Genomic DNA, 19688 nt, shown 5'->3' with positions numbered 1-19688 from the left:
ACCCGAAGCAGTGCCGCGTGAAACTGAAGGAGCTGAGGCAAGCCTACCAGAAAACCAGAGAGGCGAACAGCCGCTCTGGGTCAGAGCCCCAAACATGCCGCTTCTATGATGAGCTGCATGCCATTTTAGGGGGTTCAGCCACCACTACCCCAGCCGTGTTGTTTGACTCCTTCAATGGAGATGGAGGCAATACGGAAGCAGGTTTTGGGGACGAAGAAGATGATGATGAGGAGGAGGTTGTAGATAGCTCACAGCAAGCAAGCGGAGAAACCGGTTTTCCCGACAGCCAGGAACTGTTTCTCACCCTAGACCTGGAGCCAGTACCCCCCGAACCCACCCAAGGCTGCCTCCTGGACCCAGCAGGCGGAGAAGGGACCTCTGGTGAGTGTACCTTTTAAAATGCTATACATGGTTTAAAAGCAAGCATGTGAAAGGATTACTTTGCCCTGGCATTTGCGGTTCTCCTAGATGTAGTCCTAAAGCCTTTGCAAAAGGTTTCTGGGGAGGGCAGCCTTATTTCGTCCTTCATGGTAGGACACTTTTATCACTCCAGGCCAGTAACACATACTCGGGAATCACTGTAGAACAAAGCATTGCAGTGTATGTTTGCTGGCATTCAACCAAAATCCGTTCTTTATCTCTCTGTGTTATCCTCAGGAGAGTGAGATATAATTCATGGTCACCTGGTTGAAATAGGGTGCTTTTCTTCAGGGACACTCAGTATAGCCCATTCCTGCTGGGCTGTTTGCCTGTGGCTGAACAGAAATGTTCGCCGCTGTTAGCCACAGGGAGGGGGGAAGGTTGAGGGGGTAGTCACGCGGTGGGAGGAGGCAAAATGCGACCTTGTAACGAAAGCACATGTGCTATGTATGTAATGTTAACAGCAAGGTTTACCCTGAAAGAGTGTAGCGACTGTTTTATAAAATGTGTCTTTTTAAATACCGCTGTCCCTTTTTTTTTCTCCACCAGCTGCATGTGTTTCAATGATCACAGGATCTTCTCCTTCCCAGAGGCTAGTGAAGCTTAGAAAGAAAAAAAAACGCACTCGCGATGAAATGTTCTCCGAGCTCATGCTGTCCTCCCACACTGACAGAGCACAGACGAATGCGTGGAGGCAAATAATGTCAGAGTGCAGGAAAGCACAAAATGACCGGGAGGAGAGGTGGCGGGCTGAAGAGAGTAAGTGGCGGGCTGAAGAGAGTAAGTGGCGGGCTGAAGACAGGGCTGAAGCTCAAATGTGGCGGCAGCGTGATGAGAGGAGGCAGGATTCAATGCTGAGGCTGCTGCAGGACCAAACCAGAATGCTCCAGTGTATGGTTGAGCTGCAGCAAAGGCAGCTGGAGCACAGACTGCCACTGCAGCCCCTCTGTAACCAACCGCCCTCCTCCCCAAGTTCCATAGCCTCCACACCCAGACGCCCAAGAACGCGGTGGGGGGGCCTCCGGCCAACCAGCCACTCCACCACAGAGGATTGCCCAAAAAAAAGAAGGCTGTCTTTCAATAAATTTTAAAGTTGTAAACTTTTAAAGTGCTGTGCTTAATGTGCTGTGTGGCATTTTCCTTCCCTCCTCCACCACCCCTCCTGGGATACCTTGGTAGTCATCTCCCTATTTGTGTGATGAATGAATAACGAATGCATGACTGTGAAGCAGCAATGACTTTATTGCCTCTGCAAGCGGTGATTAAAGGGAGGAGGGGAGGGTGGTTAGCTTACAGGGAAGTAGAGTGAACCAAGGGGCTGGGGGTTTCATCAAGGAGAAACAAACAGAACTTTCACACCGTAGCCTGGCCAGTCATGAAACTGGTTTTCAAAGCTTCTCTGATGCGTACCGCGCCCTCCTGTGCTCTTCTAACCGCCCTGGTGTCTGGCTGCGCGTAACCAGCAGCTAGGCGATTTGCCTCAGCCTCCCACCCCGCCATAAACGTCTCCCCCTTACTCTCACAGATATTGTGGAGCACACAGCAAGCAGTAATAACAGTGGGAATATTGGTTTCGCTGAGGTCTAAGCGAGTCAGTAAACTGCGCCAGCGCACCTTTAAACGTCCAAATGCACATTCTACCACCATTCTGCACTTGCTCAGCCTGTAGTTGAACAGCTCCTGACTACTGTCCAGGCTGCCTGTGTACGGCTTCATGAGCCATGGCATTAAGGGGTAGGCTGGGTCCCCAAGGATACATATAGGCATTTCAACATCCCCAACAATTATTTTCTGGTCTGGGAATAAAGTCCCTTCCTGCAGCTTTTGAAACAGACCAGAGTTCCTGAAGATGCGAGCATCATGGACCTTTCCCGGCCATCCCACGTTGATGTTGGTGAAACGTCCCTTGTGATCCACCAAAGCTTGCAGCACTATCGAAAAGTACCCCTTGCGGTTTATGTACTCGGCGGCTTGGTGCTCCGGTGCCAAGATAGGGATATGGGTTCCGTCTATAGCCCCACCACAGTTAGGGAATCCCATTGCAGCAAAGCCATCCACTATGACCTGCACATTTCCCAGGGTCACTACCCTTGATATCAGCAGATCTTTGATTGCGTGAGCTACTTGCATAACAGCAGCCCCCACAGTAGATTTGCCCACTCCAAATTGATTCCCAACTGACCGGTAGCTGTCTGGCGTTGCAAGCTTCCACAGGGCTATCGCCACTCGCTTCTCAACTGTGAGGGCTGCTCTCATCCTGGTATTCATGCGCTTCAGGGCAGGGGAAAGCAAGTCACAAAGTTCCATGAAAGTGCCCTTACACATGCGAAAGTTTCGCAGCCACTGGGAATCGTCCCAGACCTGCAACACTATGCGGTCCCACCAGTCTGTGCTTGTTTCCCGAGCCCAGAATCGGCGTTCCAAAGCATGAACCTGCCCCATTAGCACCATGATGCATGCATTGGCAGGGCCCATGCTTTCAGAGAAATCTGTGTCTATGTCCTGATCACTCACGGGACTGCGCTGACGTCGCCTCCTCACCCGGTATCGCGTTGCCATGTTCTGGTGCCGCATATACTGCTGGATAATGCGTGTGGTGTTTAATGTGCTCCTAATTGCCAAAATGAGCTCAGCGGCCTCCATGCTTGCCTTGGTATGGCGTCCGCACAGAAAAAAGGCGCGGAACGATTGTCTGCCGTTGCTCTGACGGAGGGAAGGGCGACTGACGACACGGCTTACAGGGTTGGCTTCAGGGAGCTAAAATCAACAAAGGGTGTGCCTGTACATCAAGGAGTATTTCAGGCAGGACTGCACGGAGGGTTCCAATAAGAAATGGTGCACCTAAGTTATCGTTGTTATTGGAACAAGGAGGTTAGCCTTAACCTAAGTTATCGTTGTTATTGGAACAAGGAGGTTAGCCTGGCCTCTGATTGATACATGGCTAGATTTACCTCGCTGCACCTTCTCTGTGAGTGACTGCAGTGTGATCTAGACAGGGGAGGAGGCAAATGAGAACAAAACAAATCTGGTCTATTTCTTGTTCTGACCCACTCCATCTATCTTTTACATCTTTGGCTGGCAGCAGACGGTGCAGAAGGACTGCATGCCATCCACATCTCATGGCTGCTTGGCAGAAGATGGTACAGTACGACTGCTAGCCATCTTCATCTCTTGCCTGCCTGGCATAAGATGGTACAATACGACTGCTAGCAATCCTCATCTCTTGCCTGCCTGGCAGAAGATGGTACAATACGACTGCTAGCAGTCCGTATCGCCTGCCCGCTCACCATAAGACGGTTCAATAGGACTGCAGGACTAAAGAGAATGACCTGGTCAAGTCACTCCAAATTTAGTCCCTGCGCCCATGTCTGCCCAGGCGCTCCCAGCCGACGTGGCCAGGAGCACTTCGGACACGACGAGGACGACTACCAGTCGTATTGCACAGTCTGCTGCCAGAAGGCAATGGGTTGCTGCTACTGTGCAGCAAAGCCGTACCGCGTCTGCCAGCACCCAGGAGACATAGGGTGACGGTTACCTGAGCGGGCTCCATGCTTGCCGTGGTATGGCGTCTGCACAGGTAACTCAGGAAAAAAGGCGCGAAATGATTGTCTGCCCTTGCTTTCACGGGGGGAGGGAGGGTGGGAACGGGGTCCTGATGATATGTACCCAGAACTACCCGCGACAATGTTTTAGCCCCATCAGGCATTGGGATATCAACCCAGAATTCCAATGGGCAGCGGAGACTGCGGGAACTGTGGGATAGCTACCCACAGTGCAACGCTCCGGAAGTCGACGCTTGCCTCGGTACTGTGGAAGCGCTCCGCCGAGTTAATGCACTTAATGCACTTAGAGCATTTTCTGTGGGGACACACACACTCGAATATATAAAACCGATTTCAAAAAAACCGACTTCTATAAATTCGACCTAATTTCGTAGTGTAGACATACCCTTACACAGTCTTTTATGGTATAATAGTTTCAGCTTGACACCCTAAGTTAGAATCAGATTTTTGGTGGATTCTTTGCTCCAACGAGAGAAACATATGTTTGTGTACTTGCAATTTTTTTCTCATTTCTCTCTCTGATGTAGATGTGGTGAGTGCCGTCAGTAGTTAAAGTGGGCAGGGGCTCATGGGTACATAGTTTCACTTCCTCTTTACTAGGTGCAACACTGTTCCAGGAACCCTCTACTCTTACCTGCAACTCCCAACTTCATTCTCCACATTCCCATTAATTTTCTGTGGCCTACAATACGGTGACCAACGAGCCTTCTCAGGCCTACAAGCTGCCACTTGTGGTATACCAGCATCTGAAACCCTGCTCAGACATCTTAGGGTTCAGCTATCCTTTTGCTGAAGCCTGGTGACTTCTTGAATTTTTACATGCTGTGCACAATACATTATATACTGCATCAAACTATGGAGTGCACCAGGTTCTGTGAGAACTCAAAACGCATGTGCTCAGAAGCAGCCTGACATCCTACATTTTCCACCCTCTCCCATCTCCCTGTTCAGCTTTAACTTGTGCACACTGATGGCAAGGAGGTATGGGCTGCCAAAACGCTGAGAGCTTGTAGGCAGGGTACATTAGGTTGGGGGCAGCTGACCAGAGGCTGTAGAGCAGGTCACTGTTTGCCATTAGAGGATGCCAGGGCTGTGCCTTTGACGCATACAGGAGCCAGATCCAGGACAGTAAGAATTAAAACAGATGGAGCATAAAGAATGGAATGGTCAGCTGTCCTCTCCAGATCTACTCCCAATCACCTGGCTTGGATTCTCTTTTGGAGGCTGGGAGAGTGTTTTGGCAGTGCATGAGCCTTGGCAGCACATGAGCTCTCCCTCTCCCTGCTACCCTGGCGGACCTTCTTTGCCTGCTTTAGTTTTCTTTCTTAAGCAGCCAGTGCTGCTGTGCCTGGCTGAACTTACTGATATGTTGATGTCAGAAGTGAGAGGAGGGGATGCGGAGACTGTCTGAAAAAAGCAAGAAGAAAGGGATAAAATTAGAGAGGATACCAGAACTTTCTAAAAATCTTTAAAAAGCCTTGCCTGATTAATCTCTTTCCTAAGAGACCAAACAAACAAAATTTCAGTTTGAAGAGAGAGATTCATCACAAGAAAGATAGATTTCTAATGGAAATTCTTAAATAACCCTAGCCATGGAAAAACTAATACAACTCCACAGTTTGGGGGTAGGTGGGTGCGGGTTAAACAACCATGATTGCTGTGTAACTCAGATTTTCCTTCTATAAGATGAAGCTTGCAGAAGAAAAGAATCTCTTTGCATTTTATCATTCACTTTAAACAGCTTGTGTCAAGGATTGTTTTACTGTAGTTCCTATTTAACCAGGAGAATTGCAAATAGTTTTGCAAATTACTCATCTTTTCAGGGCCTAGGCCCTCAAACTCTTGACATATTTTGCACTCTATTTGCCATGTAAATCTTATTGCATCTTTCTTTCTAATAAATGTTGGTCTTCAACACTTCAAAAGGAGTAAGTCAATTGTTGTAGTCTGGTATAGTCTTATTTATATGTGAAGTTGGTGTGTTGCAACATGCATCTGCTATAGTACTGTGAAAAGACAAGGGGCTAGATTTATGTACCTAAATTTGGTATTTAGACAGCTAAACCCCAATTCCAGCACTATTGCAATTCACAAAACTCCTGGCGAACCTTAAATGGACTTAAACTCACTCAACACCGTAATTTTGCTATTAGCAATGAAGTCTAAATAGTACAAGACCACTGCGGAATCTTTGCTGAGAAGTGGTGTTAGACTGTTAGGTTTTCGTGATGATAGGTCAGGTTTGTGCACTAGTGAAGTGATACCATTCGCACTGTACTATCCAGTTTGTTTGGGTTTTTTTGTTTTTTTTTTTTCTTGGCAGGCAGTTATTTGGTGCATATAAAAAATCGATACCTATTCAGCCTACAGGGCATTGGTCATTCCTGTTTTGGAGCTATACAGTTGTGCGTCAAATCTTTCGGCAGATGTGGAGGGGAAGAGAGCTTCAATTACAAAATAGCTTTAAAAATGCAGTCAGGCTTTCAGTTCAGATGCAGTGTCATTCCATCACGGTATTTGAAATTACTTTAACCATTTGAACGTATTATTGATTTACACAGAGCTTAAACACAGAGTTTGGTAGACATGCAGGGGGACAGATCCCTGCTCTGAAGAGCTCGCACTGTAAGTTGGTAACATGCAATTATTTAAGGACAGAAAGAGAAATCACAGGCTTTTTTCTTTTTGCATTCTAACCCTTTCCTATTTTTAAAATTGCATTTTAAAATTATACTTCCCTCATCATATTTATTGTCAGTGCACTACATGCATTATGCTGCGTGCATACTGGAAATATTGCTTTTTTTAAAATTTATTTTTCATATATGGGTGTCCACCGGTTTAGAAATCACTATATTACTCATGGGTTAGACCTGTTCATTCCACCACAATGGAGACGTCTTGGATTTTCCCTCTCCCTGCCTCCCTTCCTTCTTGAGTTCAGACTCTTTATCCTGAAATACACTCTGACTCCAGTTTATTCTTTTGACCTAAGAAATCCGCTTCAGCTCACTACTCTCCACAGCAGAAAGCTTGAGTGTAAGATTTTCCTCTCTCAAACTGCTGGGAGTGTCTCATTACTTGGATTTTTGAGTAATTGGAACCTGTTCGGCTTCCTTTTAGCAAAGCCTGAGGTCCTGTGTGCGATAGCTGCATTCCTTTACACTCCCTGTGAGCAGCTTACCTCGAGCTCACACTTCGCTGCATCTTCCAATGTCTGTCTTTAGTAACCCAGCAGAGTAGTTTCCCCAGTGCAGTGTGTGTCAGCCTTTTTGATACCAGGGACTAGCTTGCTGCCTTCCTAAACTGTAAAAAGAAAAGGAGTACTTGTGGCTCCTTAGAGACTAACAAATTTATTTGAGCATAAGCTTTCGTGGGCTAAAACCCACTTCATTGGATGCATGCAGTAGGAAGATATATATATACACACACACACACACACACAGAGAGAACATGAAAAAATGGGTGTTGCCATACCCACTATAACGAGAGTGATCAGTTAAGGTGAGCTATTATCAGCAGGAGGGAAAAAAAACTTTTGTAGTGATAATCAGGATGGCCCATTTCATACAGTTGACAAGAAGGTGTGAGTAACAGTAGGGGGAAAAATAAGCATGGGGAAATAGTTTTACTTTGTGTAATGACCCATCCACTCCCAGTCTTTATTCAATCCTAATTTAATGGTGTCTAGTTTGCAAATTTAATACCAGTTCAGCAGTTTCTCGTTGGAGTGTGTTTTTTTGAAGTTTTTTTGTTGTAGTATTGCGACTTTTAGGTCTGTAATCGAGTGACCAGGGAGATTGAAGTGTTCTCCGACTGGTTTTTGAATGTTATAATTTTTGATACGGTGTCAGGGAGATTCTCAGGGACTAGCACTGGTCCACAGACCAGTCATTGAGAAACACTTAATCGAAGAACCATGTCTTCATATTGTCTCTGAAAAGAGTATACTCTGTGCAGTTCCTGACTCTGATCATAACCAGAAAGAAACAAAGTTCTAAAACCCGCTCCTTTAATTTTGGCCAAAATGCAGATGTCATTAGGAAACCAGCATCATACTTTGGATACAAAGTGGACTTTAGAATCTATATATGCTCGATCAAAAAGTGAAGAAAATCAGGTATCTTATTCTTCTTTCACAGATATTTTAAAAGAAAAAATACTCTGTCTGCAATAGTTAGTACCTCCAATGCTCATTCTTTCAGTGGATCAAAACAAATAGGTGAGGCATCTAGTAAGTGCTGTCCTGGGGTTATCAAACTACATACCAAGGGTTCCTCAATATCATAGGGGTGAGAAACAGAGTCTTATTCAATGAGATTAGCAGTGTGGCTACTTGTGATTTGCATTTCCTTCACCCAGCACAAGACTGATATTTTGTCATTGGCTGATGCAGCCTTTGGTCTTCTCAGCTTTAAATGGAACAAATAATTTTAAAATCACAAAGTAAAACTTTTCATTTCATGTGGAGAAATGTATATTTCTTCTCTAGGAGTTAGTTCACACTGCTTCTCATATGTAAGAACTAGCAATGGATACCCATGTAAGAGACCGACAGAGAGAATTACTTTCCCTTTCTATAGCTTTTATTTATTATAATGGAGGGCATCCATTGGTCTGGACAGACCATCCCTATGTATCAAATGTTTCTTTTGTGACGTTACACCTTTCTTTCTGTTAATTCCATCATCTACCATCCCTTTATTGGTGTTTGTCTACTAATTTATATAGCTTCTGTTTTGGAAGTCCCCTCAGGGATGAGATTATTGTGCTGCCGTAGTCCACCATAGCGAGGCTGAACTCCAAGAAGGAAGGAAAGGGGGGGGGGGGGGGGAGAAAAGACCAAGTTGCCTCTATTGTGGTGTAGTGAGCAGCTCTAAGCTATTTTTATCCAGAATAGTGGATAGGAGAAAAATTACTTGTAAGGAAATTAAATTTTCTCATATCTAGATTTATAAAAGTAAAAACAGGGCCTCAGAGCTGCCTTAAATATCTCTGATACTTGATTAAAATAATCAGACAAATCCAGCAACTAATCTTCACCTGCATAATAAAAATAAACCACTTGGAAAGTACCCCACCACCCACAGATCCCAACTCTATCTCATCCTAATCCCCAAAAGACAGGGCATAAAATATGGTCTAACGCAGTGGTTCTCAACCAGGGGATACCTCAACTCATCTAGATATTTGCCTAGTTTTACAACAGGCTATATAAAAGGCACTAGCAAACTAAAGTACAGTACAAACTAAAATTTCATATGGACAATGACTTATTTATACTACTCTATATATTATACACTGAAATGTAAGTACAATATTTATATTCCAATTGATTTATTTAATAATTATATGGTAAAATGAGAAAGTAAGCAATTTTTCAGTAATAGTGTGCTGTGATACTTTTGTCTTTTTATTTCTGACTTTGTAAGCAAGTAGTTTTTAAATGAGGTGAAACTTGAGGGTACGCAAGACAAATCAGACTCCTGAAAGGGATACAGTATTCTGGAAAGGTTGAGAGCCAGTGGTCTAAAGGCATGCTGCAAAATCCAATACGTTAGCTATACCATCCCAAGGGGGAAAGAAAGTTGCAAAATCAAGAGGCCCTTTGCAGAGAATGACCTGCCAATAGCTCCTTCCCTTCTAAAAGCTGAGGGATGTGTGTAGCTACAGCACCTCTTCTGATCTAATTTCTATAGAGGCAATATAGTTTGACTTATCCTTCCCCATCTGGACAAGGACCAGTTCAGTGTAATCGGAGGTCACTGTATTATCTCTTACTCTAAGTGAGTATATTACTTTTATGCCATAGATTCTGAAGCAAGAGGGGTCCATTGCAAATTTGTGATCATATAGTCTGTTCTCCTGGATAATGCATAGCACTTCCACAAAATAATTCTTAGAGAATATCTTTTAGAAAAACACCCTTTGTTAAAAGGTCATCATGGATTTGTCATCCACCCAATTCAGATAAACTTTAACTTTGATCTGCAGATCATACAAACTGTAAAATATGAAAGCACAACAGCCATACTTAATCAAAAGAAAGGGTTTGGTTTTTTTAAGATTGAAAGGTATCTGGGATTCAGATACTTCACGAGAAACATTTACTCTAAATAAGCAGGCAGTTTGAAGTTTTTACCAATTAAGAGCTACTTCCTGCAAATACTACCAAGTGTAATGCATACCACTACTGTGAACAGTCACATTGAAAAGAATATCCTAGTACAATAGTTGACACTATATATCTGGTAGGACAGAGCCTTGAGTATTTGGGTTGTCAGTAGATCAGGAAATAGTCTGCCTATCTTCTGAGATTTTTAAACCTGGGATCTTTACTTTGTGCCTTCGCAAGTCCTCTGAGAGACATGAGTTGTTTATAGCATGATTCATATCCTCATGTAACACTGAAAGATAAATTATTGCAATAAATAAAACTATTTCCTGATAAAAGCATTACAGTTCATGTGCTAAAACCTGTTGCTGTATTCTGCAACATATGTCGTTATGTTACTAGAACTTATGTCAGCTACTTTTTCCAACTGTGCATAATAACTAAGAATTAACAGTACCTTTATATCACAACTTAAAATAAAATCCACAGATGATCAATGTGTTCAACGTTCTAATTACTAGGAATATCTGAAATACTTCTGGAAGAATAAACTTTGTGGCAAGACAAACTTTTTAATGGTGTCCATCATAAATTTAAAACTTAAGGTTTTCATCATTTCTAAACACTTTACGTTACAGAACAGCTGCTGTATCCTGTATAAAGAAAAGGAGTACTTGTGGCACCTTAGGTTAGTCTCTAGCTCAGCTGTAGCTCACGAAAGCTCATGCTCAAATAAATTGGTTAGTCTCTAAGGTGCCACAAGTCCTCCTTTTCTTTTTGCGAATACAGACTAACACGGCTGCTACTCTGAAACCTGTATCCTGTATGTGATAGAAAAGCGGGTGTGCTCTGTGGCATATCTAAACTCAGTCAACAAACCCTTGTGGGTTTTTTTGTCTTTTTCCTCATTAAGTAGAGGATATGTAAGAGTAAACAGGAAAATGGGGCAAGTTAGCTAGTGGTGCAATGGATAATGATTCCACTAATTCACCATACCATCTGTTACTTGAATAACACAGGTTTCAGAGTAGCAGCCGTGTTAGTCTGTATTCGCAAAAAGAAAAGGAATACTTGTGGCACCTTAGAGACTAACCAATTTATTTGAGCATAAGCTTTCCTGAGCTACAGCTCACGTCATCGGATGAAGTGAGCTGTAGCTCACAAAAGCTTATGCTCGAATAAATTTGAATAACACAGTTGGTGTACATAGATGGATATCTAAGAAGACAAACTACTACCTCAAAGAGGTTAGAATATAAAATTAGACTAAACACAGGACAAAGAAAGGGATCTATCATAAAGGTAACGGAAATTGGTTTATTTAACAAAAGGCACCATTTTAAAGTTCCAGTGTCTGTCTTATTTTTGATTAAACAACAACTTACCATTGTAACATAATACAGGCAAGTTAGATGGATGTGAAGTGAGGCTTGAGAGCAGGGGCTTGTGGTGGAAGGGAGGCTCAAAGAACCAAGCCTTTAAAAATAAATTGAGAGGGAATAATGAATACAATGAGGTGGACTGCATCGAGAAGCAATCAGAAGCAGCCTGATAAGAGCAGATAATTGAGTGGGAGAAGTGAGTTAAGGGCTTAAAGAGGTGGAAGGAGTTGACAGTACATAATACTCAAGCCAGGGTGTACCAAGAGGTTAGGACAGATGTAGTACTGTGCAGAGCTTTGAAAATGAGAATAAGAAGTTTAAGTGTGTCGTAATATTAGACTAGAAGCCAGTGAAGGGTGGGGACAGTTGCATGATCAGAGCAGTGATCAAGGTAGATTAATAACTGTCTCATGTTGAAGGGTATGGAGAGGGGAGAGATAAAAAGGCCTGCTAGTAGAAGGTCATTGTAGTGCAAGATGTCAAAAGTTTAGATAAGAGTTCTGGCAGTGGACATACTCCAGTGTGTCAAAGAAGAAGGTTTACTAAGTTACTCGGAGGTTAATGGCAGAAGTCAAGGAAACTTCAAAAAGAAGCATATCGTTAAATACTGTGCAGTGAATTTTCTGTTCTCTATAGATATTGTCAGGGTGGATTTGATTTAAATCACTAGTCAGGAAGACTCGATTTAATCATGGATTTCTACATAAAAATGCATTCTTGTTGGTTGTTATAACCTTAATACATATTCTTCACAACTCAGAGATAGATGTAGGTTTCATTTTTAGAAGGTATACACGATACATTTTTAAAGTGATTTATTTTGAAAACTTTTCAGATTAGTTTTACAGCAATATCAGAAAATGAATGTTTGTTTGGTTATTTCATTTACCAAAGATAATTGAAGCAGATAGTTCACCTCCCAGTGACTTCAGAAATATCTCCAATTCAACAGGTTAATCATTAATATTTGGAGGATTTTCTTGCCATGCTGTATTAGGAGGAGAACATCACCAGAGCAACATTTAAATTGTTTTATTTAACTAAAATAACAACGTTATGTATTCTGGATTTTTTTTCAACAGCAAACATATAATATTTTAACAAAACTAGCATATGAATTTTTGAATTTAGTTAAACATTCAAGTTTTGTAAAATCAGGTTTGTTTTCATTAAAATCGTTTAACTAAAATAGTTAATTTTTTTTTTATATTTTCATTTAAATCGACTATGTCAGCCAAGTCAACATGAGAAACTTGACATACTGGCTTCTGCAGCTAACTCAGTTGTCTTCACGTTCATTTTCCTGTTTGTTCATAATCTGGAAAAGAAAAACAAGCTTTCCTGCTTTTTCAGGTCCCAAACTATCTTTAGGTAGGTTTTTTCTTCAAAAAAGCATTTTGTCAAAAAAATCCAATTTAAATTAAAAAAAATCCATTTTTTTAAATTGTTGATTTTTTTTTATCCACCCTGGATATTGTAATTCGGGCGTGTGTCTCATGAGTGTTAGCTTCTTAGGAACTGTCATAGCTCTTAAACAATTTTGATCCCTTAGGGCAGCAGTAGCAAAGTTAGAATGAACCAAGCTCCCTACTAACCATTGTGCATAACTGTGCCCAGGGAGTAAAACATTCCAGTCGTTTTTGCTTCCTGGCTAGCAAAGAAGTTCCTGGTTCTCTGCACTTCTACTTAAAAACACCAAGGGGAGAAAGTTTAGGACTCCTGTGCCTGGGGCTGAAGAAAGAGGGAATTGGGCACCTCTGCTCTGCTGCTTAACTTTGAAAGAAGGGGCATTGGGAAACTGAATGAGGAAAAACAACAAGGAGTCCTTGTGGCACCTTAGAGACTAACAAATTTATTTGGGCATAAGCTTTTGTTGGCTAGAACCCACTTCATCAGATGCATGGAGTGGAAAATACAGAAGCAAGTATAAATACATGAAAAGATGTGAGTTTCCTTACCAAGTGTAAGGTCAGTCTAATGAGACAATTCAATTGACAGCAGGATACCAAGGAGGAAAATAACTTTTCAAGTGGTAATGAGAGTGGCCCATTTTGGACAGTTGACAAGAAGGTGTGAGTAACAGTAAGGGGAAATTAGTATTGGGGAAATTAGGTTTAGGTTTTGTAATGTGAACAGACTCTTTGGACTGTGTTGTTAAAAGTCCTAGAGAGATTTATTTTGTGATTTCTTTACCTTGGTTTTTTCAGGTAAAAGGCCACTTGCTTGTAATTTCTTTGAGGTCCCTCAAATCGTTTGCTGTGCAAGAGTGAGAATTCTGGGGTGGTAGATACTATCTGTAAAGAAGGGAAAGCTATGTCCTTCTGCTTCTCCGACTATGCCGGTGAAACAGGATTCTCACTCGCCTAACTACTGCTCCTTGGAGGCTGTGGGTTATTTTTTAATCATTTCACTGCATACACCTTTTCTACTTTTCCCCTGATGCTTTTTTAATTTAATTTGGTATTGGCTTATTTTGGGAGCTTCCTTGTCCATATTATGGAAGGCACTAATTGGAATGTTCAGGGGGAATTTTATATCTTGCAGAGAATGGCATGTAGTGGGCCTGGACAGTTCAGACTGTACCTTGGTACTGCTGTCCTTAGGGTTAACTGTCTAATTCTAGGGAACACTTTAATACTACTGCAGAACATGGGATTACTGCAGAACGATCTCTTCAGGGAGTCAGAAACGCAAACAAGTAGTTCTCCTATCTGTGCATCAAAACAGCTCTAGTTGTCAACTACAGTGCTGTGCAGATGGGTAAAATGGCAAAAGGATTATCTGCTTTTAAGTGTCTGCTGAAATAAGCACTTAACACATTGAGCATCTGTTGCCACAAGCAGTGAAAATGTGTATTTGACACACAAGTAATCACAAGAAAAGCTTCTGTTTAATGGACCCTTATCAGACAACTACTGTGTTATGTGTTCTTGTTATCAGAGAGACAGATGGTTCAATCCAGGCCTTTGTATATAAAATGGAAACTATACAGTACATAACATGCACTAATAGCAGGTTTCAGAGTAACAGCCGTGTTAGTCTCTATTCGCAAAAAGAAAAGGAGTACTTGTGGCACCTTAGAGACTAACCAATTTATTTGAGCATAAGCTTTCGTGAGCTGCAGCCGATGAAGTGAGCTGTAGCTCACGAAAGCTTATGCTCAAATAAATTGGTTAGTCTCTAAGGTGCCACAAGTACTCCTGAACTAACAGCATGTGTCCCCAGCTTCACTACATATCAAAATGTAACTAATGAGGAGGCCTCCAGGAACCATTCCAGCTCATTAACAAAAAAAGGGGGAAAGCAATAAAACTCATTTAGGTTGAGACCATGCCAAGCATGAAACATTTAAGTGAATTCATTGTTTTTACCACTGCACAAATGAAAATCTAAAATAGAATTGGGTCAATGAAACTATGTAGTAGGAGAGTCCTCTTCAAAGCCAACTTCCTAATATCAGAGAATCATCCTCTGACTGATCTTATGACTTGGACTATCTGTATCCCCAGTGGAAATTTTTCATCCTGGTTCCTTGGGATATTGTTGGCAGCTGCTAGAGCAAAAAGAGGAGACTGGAATGTGTGACGGATGTGGAGCTGTTCTGCAATTTATTAACACAGTACACGACCTAATTATTGGGATGTTCACTGTATGAATATTTTGGTTTAGTTTCATAGAGGGCTGTAAGGAAAACCAGCAGCAAGGAAGAAGAGCTCAAAATAAGGTACTCGGCATATACTTGAGGGTTGTTACAGGACAATGGCAAAGCCACTGTGTTTGAGGATTCTGTCTTGAGCTCCTGCAAAGCCTACGAAACTGATTTTTGACGAGCAGGACCCAGAGCCCAGGAACTGATGAGAACAAAGGCACTCTGTGTGTACAGAGAGACTCTGTCCAGAGGAGAGGTAGTTATTGGGCAAATTCTGACTGACACCAGCACTTGCTCGGGTGGCTGTAGGATGGTAGGTAAGATAAACATGCATGTAGAGTTTTGTTTTAAAATCTCTTGCTCTTTGTTCCTACTGTTCTTTGGTTTAAGAAGGCTGTTCAGGAGTCTGTAATTAACAGTCCCTAGATATACCAAAGGGAAAAATCTCAGGTGCTGACCTGCAAGGTACTGTAGATAAGCCCTGATCTGAGTGGGAGAATTGTAGAGTCCCATCCCAGGAGAGAAAGGCATGAGTCCTGACCCCTATGGGGGTGCACTCAGACTTCGAAGGGGACAGAAGTGCAGCTAGCCCTGAAAGCATGATGGAAGGCAAACTGACATGAAGGGTACTGTATCTGGGGTAGGGGGAATTTATACTGTAATGCCTTCACTTCCAAAAGCTGAATATATTCTGAACTATTGCTGTACATGCAGAAAAGACAACGAGAGAAAATCATGCTATTAAAATCCTATTGCCATAAAACTCAGTTGTTATGCTACAATGGAGTGAGTGGTTGCCCAGGATTGTAGCAGACTGTGATAAATGGAGGGGGGGAGGGTTTACTCCCTTTTATGGACACCCACCCAGCCAATAGCTATGAAATCCCTCTTAGTAGCTGTTCTCTAATTGCCCTACCTGTAAAGGGTTAAAAAGTCTCACTGCTATGCATAGGTAAAAGGAATTGAGTGGGCACCTGGCCAAAAGAGCCAATGGGAAGGCTAGAACTTTTAAAATTTGAACAAAGGGTCCCCTGTTGTCTGTCTGTCTGCTTGTTCTCTCAGGGAGTGGCAGACAGGGCAACAGCTATGCTGTAAGAAGTTTGGGGCCAGGTATGAAATCTATCATACCTAGAAACCACACATTTGAATCCCAGATATGCAAGTAGATCAGGAAATGTCTAGGAAGACGCGATTAGGTTTATCTTTATTTTATTTTTTTAATTTCTTTATGGCTTGTGGACTCCTCTGTGCTATTCTTGAAAGCTATTCTTGGTGCTTAATTCTTGTAGTGGCTCTTTTAAAATATAGCAGTAGCCTGAGCAGCTTGATGTATTTTTTCTTTTTATTATTAATAAAATTTACCTTTTTAAGAACAGAATTGAATTTTTGTGTCTTAAGAGGTTTGTGCACATGTTGTTTAATTAGCTGGTGGCAACCACTGATTTCCTTTGTTTTTCTTTCTCAGCTCTTCCTCCGGGGTGTGTGTGTGTGTGTGTGAAAGGGCTTGAGGGTACCGCACGGGAAGGAATTCCCAAGTGCGCCTTCCTGGGCTCTCAAAGGAGTTCTGCACTTGGGTGGTGGCTGCATCCACCAATCCAAGGTCTGAGAAAAGTTGTAACCTTGGGAGTTTAATACAAGCCTGGAGTGGCCAGTATTAATTTTTAAAATCCTTGCGGGCCCCCACCTTCTGCACTCCAAGTGCCTGAGTGGGGAATTAGCCTTGACATGCTGGCAGAGTGGTGGGATCATTTTGAACTAGAGGCACAGACCTCAGGATTTTAAAAGGACACTTTTCCTTTTGACAGCCTGCAAAGCCAGGGATCTTTTCTTTTCTTTTCTTTTCTTTTCTTTTCTTTTCTTTTCTTTTCTTTTCTTTTCTTTTCTTTTCTTTTCTTTTCTTTTCTGCCTGAGGGGGAACAGGCATGCAAAGGGTTCAGCCTCCAAAGCCAGGGAGTCCAACAAGCAGTTTTATTTTTTTTTCTAGCTTTGTGGCAACAAAATAGCTAGGCTAGAGTAGGGCAGCCCTGTGCATGAGGTTGTGGTCGGGCATCAAAACCCTAGAGCAACCAGTCTTCCCAAAGCGGCATGCCACAGAGAAGACAGACCCAGATCAAGCCCAGACATCCAGCTTCATGACAGAAATGCAGGGAAGGGGATGGGGAACTGGGGATTTCCCCAGAGGGAATGGTCAGCCCTCCCCAACCCGAAATCCAGGTGCCAGGATGGAGGAATGCCCTTAACCGAGACAGAGTTCTAACTGCGGAAGACAGGAATTTCTTCCTACAGATGAAGTGCTTTGAGGTGGAAGCGGAGGTGAAGCACTTGGAGGTGGAAGCGGAGTAGAAGCTAGGTCAGCCAGGTAGCCCTAACAGTCGTCCTCCAGGTACAACTCCCCATTCCAAGAAATTCCCCACATACAAGGTAGGCGATGATACAGAGGCCTTCTTGGAAAATTTTGAAAGTGCCTGCCTTGGGTACAACATCCCTACAGACCAGCATATGATGGAGCTGAGGCCACAACTCAGTGGACCCTTAGCAGAGGTAGCAGCTGAAGTGCCTAAAGAACACCTGAACAAGTACAAACTTTTTAAACAAAAGGCCAGAATTAAGATGCGGCTAACACCCAAGTGTGCCCTTTGGCAGTTCAGAGCCCAAAGGTGGAAACGAGACGTGGTATTTTCCCGACACGCCTACCGCATTGTGAAAAATTGGGATGCCTGGATATCGGGAGCAAGTGTTAAGTCTCTGGAAGATCTGTCTTTCCTAATGCAAATGGAGCAGTTCTTAGGGGTGCTTCTGAGGAAGTAGAGACGTACATCCTAGATGGGAAGCCCAAAACTAATCGAAGCAGGGGAGATCAGAGCCAAACGGGTGGAGGTGGCGTAGAAGAAAAAAGCTAGTAGCAGTTGGTAGGGAAACCAGAAGGGGCAACCCAAGACGACACTCCACCATTGGGGTCAGCCCAAGGCACCACTTCCAAAGGAGGAGCCCTCCACACAGCCAGGGAGATCCCAGATGCCCACTCGTCTCACCATCCTACTCTCCAATCACCCACCTCGCCCCAGCCCACAGACAGCTGGGTGATGCTTTAAATGTAATGAGCTGGGGCATGTGAAGGCCAACTGCCCCAAGAGCACCAGCTGACTGCAACTCATCACCCCGGGATCCCACTGAGAGCCTTCAGGCCCAGATGTCTCGTAGATAACCCCAGAGTGAAGGAAAACTGTGAGTGTGGTTGGGAGGAAGATTACTGTGTGGAGAGACACTGGAGCTATCCACCAATCCCTGGTGGACCCCATATTCATCAACCCAGAGGCCCAAGTGGCAGTGCAACCCTTTAAAGCCAACTCTTTTAACTTGCCTACAGCCAAGTTGCCTATCCAGTACAAGGGCTGGTCAGGAATATGGACTTTTGCTGTCTGTGATGATTATCCCATTCCCATGCTGCTGGGAGAAGACTTAGCCAACCTTGTGAGGCTAACAAAAAGGGTGGGGATGGTCACCCACAGCCAGGCTAAACAGGCCTCCACACCTAACTCCATTCTTGAGCCTCCTGCAAGGACCCAGTCTGTGCCCCATGATACCACAGGCCCGGGGACCCAGCCAGAGGTGGTGGAACCAGACCCCAGACCAGAGTCTCTAGCAATGGTTGTAGATCCAGTTCCTGGGACCCAGCCAGAACCAGCCCAAGGATCAGAACTGGCTGAGCAGTCAGCACTAGAACCCGTGCTTGCAACCCCACCAGAGTCAGGGGAGCCAGCACCAAAGGGCGCCACAGAGCCTGCACCTGCAGCAGCAGCTAAATCAGCACAAGAAGCTCAACCGGAGCCTGAAATACAACCTAGTGCATCAGCAGAGAGCGGTTCACAGTCGATGGAGACAACCCCATCACCTGCATTCCTTCCAGTGGGACCAAGCTCCAGTCCACAATCCAGCGAGTAACTAATGTCTCCAGCATCAAGGGAGCAGTTCCAGGTAGAGCAGGAAGTGGATGAAAGACTCAAGGGAGCTTGGACGGTGGCACAAAACGACCCACCGCCTCTCAGCTCTTCTAATAGGTCCAGGTTATCTGTAGAAGGACGACTCTTTTATACCAAAAAACCCTTTCTAGTGAGCACAAGGAGGACTGGCATCCTCAGAGACAGTTGGTAGTTCCAAAGTATAGGGAAAAGCTCTTGAGCTTATCCCACAATCACCCTAGTGGCCATTCTGGGGTGAATAAGACCAAAGACCATTTGGGAAAGTCATTCCACTGGGAGGGAATGGGCAAAGATGTTTCTACCTATGTCCAGTCTTGTGAGGTGTGCCAGGGGGTAGGAAAGTCCCAAGACCAGGTTAAGGCCCCTCTCTAGCCACTCCCCATAGTTGAGGTTCCATTTCAGTGTGTAGCTGTGGATATTCTGGGTTCTTTCCCTAAGAAGACACCCAGAGGAAAGCTGTACATATTGACTTTCATGGATTTTGCCACCCAATGGCTCGAAGCAACACCAGGGCTAAAAGCATGAGCCAGGCATTGGCAGACATTTTTGCCAGGGTAGGTTCGCCCTCCGACATCCTTA

General features: G+C 43.6%; 1 protein-coding gene across 7 annotated transcripts in view; it reads left to right on the top strand.

The window, feature by feature from the left end:
- The window catches only part of PRLR (prolactin receptor), a 318467-nt gene that overhangs the window by 136637 nt on the left and 162142 nt on the right, over positions 1-19688 (top strand). The window lies entirely within an intron of this gene.

The sequence above is a fragment of the Lepidochelys olivacea genome (assembly GCF_965140295.1).
Source record: "Lepidochelys olivacea isolate rLepOli2 genome assembly, chromosome: 5".
NCBI lineage: Eukaryota > Metazoa > Chordata > Testudines > Cheloniidae > Lepidochelys > Lepidochelys olivacea.
Note: the sequence above shows the minus strand (reverse complement) of the source record. Positions and strands in the feature narration are given on the sequence as shown.